The 11,191-nt window shown below is 40.8% G+C and overlaps 1 protein-coding gene and 1 long non-coding RNA gene across 2 annotated transcripts in view; one reads left to right on the plus strand and one right to left on the minus strand.

Annotated features, from left to right (window-relative positions):
• Positions 1-4,669, minus strand: part of hs3st1l1 (heparan sulfate (glucosamine) 3-O-sulfotransferase 1-like1) — a 25,313-nt gene extending 20,644 nt beyond the window's left edge. The window contains exon 1 of the mRNA XM_084948827.1: positions 4,360-4,669. The gene's annotated coding sequence lies outside the window, so the exon portion shown is untranslated. The remainder of the gene's footprint in view (positions 1-4,359) is intronic.
• Positions 4,638-9,515, plus strand: LOC146374570 (uncharacterized). Its single transcript, XR_014801981.1, has 2 exons — positions 4,638-4,723; positions 6,330-9,515. It is a non-coding gene; the product is annotated as an uncharacterized LOC146374570 (long non-coding RNA).
• The last annotated feature ends 1,676 nt before the right edge of the window (positions 9,516-11,191 follow it).

The raw sequence follows: 11,191 nt of genomic DNA on the forward strand, positions 1-11,191 counted from the left end.
AGGGGAAGTAGCTCCAAATTGTTAACTTTCTGCAGCTCAGCATCTCCAAAGACTTGGGAGAATTAGAACTTGCTTCCATGCTCAATTGCCAAGCTACTTAAAATAACAATGGCTTCCAGAGGATTTGGAGGCCTGGAAGATATGTAGGGAATAAGCATGAAGTTGTTGCTAATCCTCTAATTTCCCCCCACAAGGCTGATATGAAATGCTAGTCTGATCAGTAATCAGTCCACGGGTGAGGCAGACAGGGGATCCAGCCAATTCTACAGACACACACACACATAAATCAGCCTCTGTATGACATTACCATCACAATGCTGGATGAGTGATTGTACTTGGGTGACCTAATCACAGGGGTGTAAATATCCAAAATCAAAAAGCCAGCAGAACTGAGAATTCACTAGGTCAAGAGGCTCAGTTTTGAAATCATGTGCATATTATATCAGGCTGAGAGCATGACGAGCGATGTCCTACGGCTCCAAGATGAACACAGTGATCATTAGGCAGGATCAAAGTCAATCACAAAGCACATGATAGCTGACAACTTCTATTTAACTGGGTGCAGGGAAATAATGATGCCTGGGTCTTGTAAATCTTATCACTAGCAAGTCACTCCATTCACGATGCTAACAAGAATAAACCACTCCTTCACTGCCCCATATCAGTCAGGAAAACAGCCTTCAATATTTCTTAAAAAATAAAGTTATACCTCAGTTTAATTTATGTATTTTATATTATATTCTTTTTCACAACAACACAACTTTTTGGGCCTAATTGGAGACAGAGAGCTTCAGGCCCCTGGGTAGGAAGAAAGCAGGCTAACTGATGACTAAGAGCAACCACTGACAGGAGTTGGCCTTATGAACTCTTAGCTGCACTACATAGATAAAAGATTGTTTCTTACTCTTTCCACATTGGGAACTTTAGAAGATTCATTGTGCCTTGGAGTCTGTATTTCACTTTGAAAGTAGCAACCACCGAGCTCGGCTGGCTAGCTTGCTATAGCTAGCTCAGCATGCTAACAATCGCAGCAATTCTCTCTAGAAATGTCTTTTCATGCATGTTATGTTCACACCTTCAGAGTTTCTGGCGGCTCCTTATCACTCTGTGATGTTTTTCTCACATTGTACCAAGGAGACTAGTTAGCACCTGTCATAACTGTGCAGTGGGGAGTTCTGCAACCTCTTAACTCAGCCTGTAATTCCAGGATGCAAATCACAGGAAGTAGCTAATATGCAAATGTATTCAGCAGTGCTGAGAGTGCTCAAATCACAGGTGCTACAAAGCAATGGCCAACAATACCTCCAATCTGGTTACCTGCCTGTGCAATATGATAGGGCTATCACCTTTCATAGTGGATACAAAGCCACATATGTCAGTGTGTGTCTCGACAGCTATGTATCCGTTCTGCTCCACACGGAACGGGTACACTGCTGGGGACTGAAGGAAGTGCAGCTTTAAATCTGAAGTTATTTAGATGGGCAGTATCTATTGTGGCTAAAAACTGTTGCTGTTACACTTAGTGTGAAGCGACATAGTTACAGAAAATAATCTGAATTACACTCTCCACTAACAGTCATTGCTGTATAATTAGCACACCAATTCAGGCATATTTCTGACAGAGCGGCATTTTGAAGCCTTTTTCAAGCCATTTTATGACAATTGAAACAGTTAAGACTTTGGGTCACGGTCAAGGTTAACGGTGCGATCGTAGCTCAAGAGTTGGCAGTTCGTCTTGTAATCGGAAGGTTGCCGGTTCGAGCCCCGGCCCCCGACAGTCTTGGTCATTGTGTCCTTGGGCAAGACACTTCACCTGTTGCCTACTGGTGGTGGTCAGAGGCCCAGAGGGCCCAGTGGCGCCAGTGTCTGGCAGCCTCGCCTCTGTCAGTGCGCCCCAGGGCAGCTATGGTTACAATGTAGCTTGCCGTCACCAGTGTGTGTGAATGACTGAATGTAGTGTAAAGCGCTTTGCGGTCCTTAGGGACTAAGTAAAGCGCAATACAAATACAGGCCATTTAACAAACATGCATTTCATATGATATTGTCCTGGCCAGTCTGGCCATTACACAAGCATAAATTCCATGACTTAAAAATAGAGGATGTCACCATACAGTACAAGAAATGTCGATTAAAAATATTGTTTTTGTCACAATTGTTCACAAATAAAAATAAACAATATGGATAAATAGTTTAATGGTTTCATTGACATTTGACTTTGATACAGAGTTTAGAGCCTTCAGGCTGAATTGTGCCAATTTAAAAGCATTTAAAAAAAATGTGTTTCATAAAAGTTGGATCTCTTGAGGGAAAACCTACATCCTCCCACAACCACACACACACAAACACATAAAAGCCAAACCCTGGATTTCATTTGCATTTTTAACAAAAGTCTCATATGCCTCAGCTAATAGTTTTCATCCTTTAATTCAGCAAACATAACCTCATCAAATATTAACTCTACGCTCGTGTTATTTTTTATTGCTCTTGATTAGCAAAACTTGAGGAGGAGAAAATTCACTTCTGTTTTATTGTTCTTCTCTTCCTCCACCCCACCCACCCCTCGTCCCCCGCTTTCCTCAAGTGGAGCCAACTGGATAAACTCCATCAAACACAAAAAAGAAAAAAAAATGTAATAACAGGCAATTGAAACTGTTTCTCTCCCACCTCCTCCTCCTTCTTCTATGCTTACCACACGAACCCCTCACGCTGTGGTGTAAAAAACAACTGACCCTGCGTGTTTGTCCACTCCTACACCACAGAGACACCTTTTGTTTTCTCTGCGGATTTAGAAATCATAACCGCCTCCCTATCTCACCATTGTCTTTACAACCTAACTCGTACACGCTTACTGTCAAGATGATCTCATAGACCGCCCGGCTTCACTGCTTTCTGCAATACTTACACGTTTGGTTCGAGCATAGGATGAAGCAAACAAAATATCGGTTCTGGCTTAGCAACAGATGCACAGTCACCACATTCATGTTGATTAGTCGGGTATGAAAATAATGAGGGTGACCCCTTTTTCATGTCGACCTTTTGCCCTTTAATTCCAATTTTCTAGCCAGCTTACAGAGAACTCATTGTGTAGCATTTTCACCATTTCCATACATTTGCCTCTTGATTAATAAATGTACATCTAGAAAGTTTTTTTGCACGTGCTCACTATGTATTTCAAATAAAATCTTTAAAAGGGGGATTTTCAGTGGGAAAAAAATAACAAAAAGACTACAGCACATCTCAATATAATGAGCAGTCTACACCCAAAAAGTAATTGTCAGAACATTAACACCACCACATTACTTTCCAGAGCATGGTTATGTAGCCTAAAGATTGAACCTATTTTAAATACAGAGCAATTAAAGCCCACTTGAAGCAAAAGAGATGGGACAGGGTTTCAGCTGGGGAAAAAAAGCCATTATGTTTCATTTGAATTTCATCACAGAACTTATTCCACTCAAACAACGGTTTATGCCTTGGAGGAAATCCTGCTGCTGGAAGCACCAGCTCACATAAGCCAACACCCACATGCTCATAATCAAAGGTGAATTGCACAGCCCATGGCAATTTGCATCCTGTGACGTTATAGTATGTGGCTGCTGGAATTTCACTTGCTTTGGTTGTGATAGCAGATACAGGAGATGAAATGATGCCGAAGAAGGAAACAATGTCACATCAAGGCTACGTTTCCCGAGTACAGGAGAGGGGTAATTATCATTAGCTGCTCTTGTCTGATTGAGTTTACACGGCGACTCTTTAAAATGGAATATAAGAGCTTTCAGTTTCAATCTGGAGCTGGAGGGGGGGGGGGGGGAGTTCTGCAAACGTCTCTGTTTGAGTTCGCATTTTAATCCCTTAAAAAGAAAAAAGAAAAACACTAACTTCGCAAATTTTGCCCCAAACTTTTAATGTGTTAGAAGTGTTATTGGAAAGCTTACTTTAAATGTCAAAGCCCACAGGGTTTAGAAAAGACGGTGTTCCCGTGAGCGCCTAAAGTTAATTTATTGGATGCAGCGTTTATTTTTTTTAATTAGTTTGATCAATACTCTATTAAAAAGAATTTAAATGTGAGGTCCAGAAAAACGACGAGGCACCTATTTCACATGAGTGACTAATCATATTTCAAAATGTCAGAGGATCGGCTCGCTGCGAGGCGATAACTGGATTTGTTCGAGCTTGACAACTGAGAAATGAATCACCCGTGAATTGAAAAGAATAAAAATTCAATTAAAAAAAGCAGCATCCTTTTCTCAGACGCTAGGAGATTCAAGTGTTGCATGAAAGCGTAACGCATGTGTGTGAGCTGCTGAGAAGCAGTGTGTCCTCAAAGTAAGGGGAAATCTTGAGAGAAAATCCGGTTACCTCGCACGAGGGGGGTTCGTGGGGGATCTCAGCGCGCCTCTTTGGATTTGGGTTGATCTCAGGAGCGGAGGATGGAGACGAAGCCGAACCAGGGCGCGCACTTTTGCGCTCGGCAGGTCCGCACGGGAGAAAAGCGTCCGCCTGTGCTCTCGGCCACTCTCATCACTGATTCACTGGAAAGCGACACCAGTGCAGGAACGCAGTCCTTGTTTATTCAAAGTGGAGAACTCGACTCCGGTCTCCTGCTCACGTAGACGAACCCCGTGGATAGAAACGCGGGCAGAGTTGTGCCCGAGCCACTGCTTTGCGTAGCAGACAGGAGGGAGCGGGGAGGAGCCGTCTGCCGTCAGATGATCAGGGAAAGGTGCTCTCCTCACTGATGCTCTGCAATCCTGAGCTTTAAGGGAGAGCTTCAGCTCAGACCCGAACACAATAGCCTCCCACCCTAATCGTATTTATTATCTATTATTCGTTTTATTCTTTCTGTTTTGTCAGACTTGTGCCTTTCTGTGACTATAGAAGATTGGGTTTGCCTAATAAACAATAGGCTTTACCATTATACATGCCTAAAGAAGACAGAGCAGTGATATTAAACTGTTATATGACTCTATATTAGTACCTTGAACAAACAGCAGATATGCTGGACATATTATACTTCCGACAGAAAAATTCGACCAATGCCATCACACTATTCACCCTATCACATTATTATGAGAAATGTGCCCAAGACAAAGCACTAAAGGAGCGTTTCTTGAAAGCCTTGGCACCAGACTTAACAGTAGACTGATTTACAATCTATACACGAGGCCTTTTCTTTCTTTTCTTGATTAAAGTCTTGGTTCTGTTAGAAAAGAAGGGTGATGAGTTGTCTAGTCACACTCGAAATCAGACATGTTTATAGCCGCTCCAAATGGCCATCCTGGCACAGGGAGAAGCCAGATTTCATGGGTGATCATTTAAATATGGAGACGAAGGCGCACATTTTCAGACAGTGTCTCTTGGAAGACAGTCAAAGAGCTGGATTTCATTGTTCAAATTAAAACTACCCTAAATATGAGTGAAATTGTAAAAAGGGGGGAGGGGTAATGTTGTTGCCTTTGGAAATTTAAAGAAACAGATCTTCTTATCTAGAGTTTAAAAGAAGGAGAAAAGAAGCTTGCCCCTTACTTGAACCTAAGTGTTCATATTTATTATTAAGTATTACATTTAGATGTCTCATGGTGGATGTACAGTACTGTGCAAAAAGCACCACTAATTTTTTTTTTTTGCTAGGAAAATAGAATATAGGTGCAGCAATTTACTGAAAAATGTAAAAATTGTACAAACATAAATTACAAAAAGAGATTCTAACAAGCTTGAAAGTCAATATTTGACATGGTTACAATCATTCCTCAACACAGCCTGAACTCTCTTAGGCAATTTTTTTAAAAACGTCTTCAGGAATAGCTCTCCAGGCTTCTTGAAGTACATTCAAATCTCTTCTTTGGATTGTGGCTTTGGATGTTGGCTGTTCTCTAACCACATGACCATTGACTGCTTCAATTATGTCGAGGTGACTGACTGGACATGTTCCATTGTGTGTTTCTATCCAAGTATGGATTTACTGCATTGGCACTGTGCTTGGGATCATTGTCATGCTGAAGAATGAAGCTCTTGCCAATCAGACTCTTTCCAGATGGTTCTGAATGGTGGATAAGAATCCGACAGTGTATTTCTACATTTATAATTCCATCAATTTTGACAAGATCCCCAAATCCACTGGCAAATCATGACATAGTTTCCACTGTGTTTTTACAGATGGGTGTAGATATGTACATTTCTTCTGACCTCCTCAATGCATGTTGACAACAATTTGAACCCAAATTTCGCATTTGGTTTCATCACTCCATAAGACCTATCACCACTTTGACAGTCCAGTTCTTGTGTAATTTGGCATAGCTCAGCCTTTTCTTCCTGTTTCCCTTCTTTAGGAACGTCTTCCTGACGACCACCCTTCCTCTGAATCCATTTCTAACAAGGCTTTCTGCAAACAGTTGATGGATCAACTGAAGGCTCGGGTGCATCTCTCAGGTCCTGTGTCAGGTCTTTAGTGGACTTTGTTTCTATTTTCTATTGTTTCTTCCTTCCTATTGTTCCTACTTCTTAAAGACATGACTTCCAGATACTATCCATCTGCTCCAGATAGTTTGCCACTTCTTCTTTTGTCCACCACCATTTCTTTTGTGAGTTAGGTGTCTCTTTCCTGCATGAATGATTCATAGGTCAGTGTTAAGTGATTCAACAAACAATGTCCAAAAAAAAAGAAAGAAAAACTTTTAAAGACTTTCAGAAACACAGGAGAACTATTGCTTAAGACAACATAAAAAATTACAAGAAAGTCTGGCTCACTGGAAGCTAATTACAGTAATGAAGACTCAAGACTTTTGCACAATACTGTATACTTCTGCAGAGATGAACATAGAAAATTCTGCAGACCTGCACATTAAGAAAAATGATTGGTTGATTAAGCTTTTGCTGCACCTCGGCTTTCAAGCTACTGCACATATTCTTTTCAATGACCAGCAGTCCTCATGTCATCAGTAAAAACATGCAAACATATAATCCCAGCCTATGAATAAGAGGAAAAAATAAACAATCGGTGCCTAATAATAAGACAACGGCTCACCAGAGTGTTTAGTTTAGTGTTTGTTTGTTTTTTTCTGATTTGAGAAAGCCCCGCCTAACACGTCACTCCAAAAACTCATGAGTGCTCAAATGGGTCGACTCGAGTCATTTTCGCACTCATCAAAAAGTTCAGCGACCCCTCATGCTCCCATGGATGGGCATACATGCAGAAACCACTCACTTCAGTAAATGTTGAATGCTTCATTATAGACACCTGAGTGTGCGGAAGAAATGTGAAAAGGAAGCAAATTGTGTTCATCCTTTGCTTTTCTACATTATTGTTATTATCAGACACCATAGGCGACTCAAAAATATACCATATTTTTTTTCCCACCAGTAATTCAAGCTTTTCCCTATAAGACGTCATACATAACAGCATTAGAATGTCTGTGCTGTTGTGGTTACTGCTATTCTCTTGCTCTTCATGAAATATTTCCACATGTTACGGATGTCTCATATTACTGATATTTCCCTTTACAGGAAACATTTAGCCCGCCCTCCCCATCCCTTGTTTTAAAGCATCTGATTTTAACCTAGAACCTTTTCTAACCTCATTTACATGAGAACATAGCCAAATCAGTCAATCTCTCACCCTCTTTTTAACATCTGCACGAACAAGTCTAAAAACAGGCTCGCCATTTCACAGCTGGGACATAATGTCTGCAAAAGACAAAGCTCTTTTTACAAAGAAAGGGTCAGATATGCCCGGGAGCATCATGAGAATCCAAAATCCCCATCCATAATTGAAGTGTATGTGTGTGTCTAACATCCCCATTTACTACACTTCCTACAGAAAGCTGTCTCAGAATCCTGGCTGTTGTAGCTGGATTCCTAAAATGAGAGCCAATGCCCGGGCAAGTGAAGGGCGCATTTATATTTCAATAGCTCAGTCAACCTTTAGAGAGAGGGGGAGCGAGGGGAAGACAGAGATCATATTTGAGTGCTTAAAATGTATGGTGTTTGTAGGACAAAGGACGGCGGCTGTATGTAGATTTTAATACAGAGAAACGGGGACGCTGAACAAGTCGCAGCCTAGTCAGCACCAATGAAGCTGACGTGGGAGTCTGACTCGGAAAAAAAGTCACTTTTAGCTCTAATTGAGCACAAAAGAGAACTTTCAAGCGATGGGGTAACAGTTTGGAGGAGTGGAAACTAAAATTCTGTCCTTCTTAATAAAATATAGTGTTGTGCTAGATAAAAAAAAAATGTTGGGAAATGGGAAATCTAGGACCCCCCAAGGGGTTCTGACCCTACTTTGAGGAGTACTGGAGTGTAAAAGATGGGAATAGTTTCAGGCTGCACTTTGTGGAGTGCCGATGTATTTGATAATTTATCAGGCGCGTGAGCAGAGCTGCAGTGATTACCTACAGCCCACAGCCAGCCAGACACCTTAAGTCACGAGGTCTCAAGTTCAAAATGAACTTTTCACGCTGACTCAATAATATTTTGGTAGATAAAGGCAATATTTCAAAGTCATATTTAATTTTAAATTTTTAGAGGAGACTCGCACGTTAAATCTGCAGAGCAAGCTATTATTTATTGAAAGGGGATTTTGTAATTGTTGTAGTAGTTTCACTGGTATTTTAACCACTTCCCCACCCTGGATGGCTTATATGTGACACCTCTGTATATGTAGCTCCTCTGCTGCTCCTGTGTTTTTATGTCATTTGAATGTGCAGCGTTTGTCATTGTTGTCTGTTGTGTAATCTCTTTTTTTTCTTCTCCATTTCACAGCCAGAGAGCTGCATTGGTGCTGTTCAGACTTGTCCCATCATGGCCTGGAAAAGGCTCCCGCTGATGAAATTTTCATTGAGCAGATGAAGCGTGAGCGTAGTTTCATAATTCCCCAGTGAGTTGCATCAGCTCGTACTGATATCGTTCTATCAAGACCCACTAAAAGCAGATCTGATGTCTTGATAGCCAGGGGAACTTATTCTGTTTGAGAGGGGGGGATCCTTCACATTGCTGGGGATTTGGACTACACATGATTGAGATGTTATTTTGGTTAGAAGTGACAGTTTCTCGTTCAGATCATTTCATTGTGCCTCAACCACCAACACAACAACGCTTTCTGGTTGATGTGACTAACTGATGTCCAACTTTGAAGACGCAACAGGCTGGTATCTGTCAAGAGCAGGTGCATATTTTAATAGCAATTGTTTCTTTAAAAAGAGCATAATGGTGGGATCCATCTTCTGCTACCTCGGGGTTTTTAATCCCCCGCTGCTCCTTTATGTATAGTATTTACTTGTGAAATCCTCTAGCAGTGTGTTTAAAATTTAATGCTGATTCAAACCTGCAGAGATGCTTGAGATTTATAGTTGGCTCGGGCACACATCAAGATGTTAGTTTGTTTAGGGACGCGATAGAGATACCAATGAGTCGTTTTGCCCTATTTCCTTTTTTTTTTTTTTAAACTATTTTCAAAATTAGAGCATCTTTTTACAACACTTTGAGCATGTTCAGTAAATTAAACAGTGGAGTAAAAACAATGCTGTGTTTTTAGTGCTTTTGGCATCATGTGCCTTTTCAAACTGTTACCAGTGTTGATTTAAAACTCTGGATGTCAATAGAAGCACTTGGTCGACACTGAGCCAGTCTTATTTTTCTTTGCATTTCATGTTTATGGAAGCTGGAGCGTCATTCTTCCTCAGTATTTGGACAAAAAGGCTTCAGATTATTTTTTTTACCTTAGTGGCAACAAGGAGCCAATCAGTAGACCACAGATTTTCCTTTTTATTCCTCTACATTTTTATACAGTATGTATAAAAACTTTAAAAATAAAAACAACACTAATAAAAATGTAATTAAAATGATGTATCTCAGTTTAATTCTACAGTCAAAATCATGGAATTACACTTTACTATATTTATTTGCTCCGAGTAACCCATGGCCCAACTGCACACAAGATAGCTGTCACTGGCAAAGATGTCTCAGCATATTGACAGTATGCTGAGATATCAACAAAAGGGCAAAAACAGAGCTGTTTTCAGAAAATGTCTTCTTTTTTTTGGTACTACACTGGTTATGAAAAATTTATTTAGTGTTATCTCATTTGGAGAATGTACTGCAGTGTCATACGGTTGACTTTTAACCATGTATGTCCACTGGCACTGCTGACAAGCACAAAAGACTGTGAAGGCTCAGTGAGAAACTGAAACACCTAGGTCATCTATGTTCATTAAAAAAACAACAACAAAAAAAGCATGTAATCAGCTACTTCTTGACATGGCACGTTATCTTTCTGGAAGCAACCGTCAGAAGATAGATACACGGACATGGTCAGCAACAATACTAAGGTTCCCCCACACCACTATTACACGACCACCCTGAACCATTTCTATACGAATCCATAGTTTTATGTTCTTTATACCTAATTCTGGCCCGATGTCACAGCAGAAATCAAGACTCATCAGACCAGGCAACATTTTTCCAGCCCTCTACCGTCCAATTTTGGTAAATTTAGCAGAACTCCAACACAAATAAAGAATTTCATTCTGTCTCCTATTTTTCTGATATTAAAAGTGAAGTAGCAAGAAAGAAAACCAAACTTTGATTAGTATAGCTTTAATCTGTGACTCCTGGGATTAATTTGCATCTGTCAGCGTTTATTGCTTTTTTATGGAAATGAACTCACGCTAAACCTTGGTTAATGCTTATCTTGAACCCAAAGAGCTTGGATATTTTGAAATAACTCACACCTCCATTATGAGTCCAACTCCAGTCTTGGGTCTTACTATGAATTTCTACGAGAGAAAAAAGGCAACTCTCCAGGTCAGTCATTGTGATTGTTCACTGCTACACACTGAGTATGAAGGGAACAACTCTGTGAGCTGGAGCCACCTCCTAGCGTGAGGTGACTCAATCACCATGGTGACAGGGGAGGCCAAACCATCAGTCCCTTGCTTGGTGCTGAAATGTTTTATTTGCCTGGCAAAGAATGGGATGGAGAGCTTTGACCTCCCACCTGGCTTTTCATTCACCCACGACTGATGATTCAAAATGCCCAGAGCCCTGATTATCCAGTGAACAAAGCCAAATCACGCAGGAGACTGAAGTGTTGACCTATGCACGAGGTATATTTGAAGCCACGTGTTTCACCGGAGGAGCTGAAGATGCATCAAAATTGATTACAGAGCTGTGACTATGACTTCAAAATAACTGGGCG

The sequence above is a fragment of the Perissodus microlepis genome, chromosome 13 (genome assembly GCF_051167445.1).
Source record: "Perissodus microlepis isolate ML-2025 ecotype Zambia chromosome 13, ASM5116744v1, whole genome shotgun sequence".
Lineage (NCBI taxonomy): Eukaryota > Metazoa > Chordata > Actinopteri > Cichliformes > Cichlidae > Perissodus > Perissodus microlepis.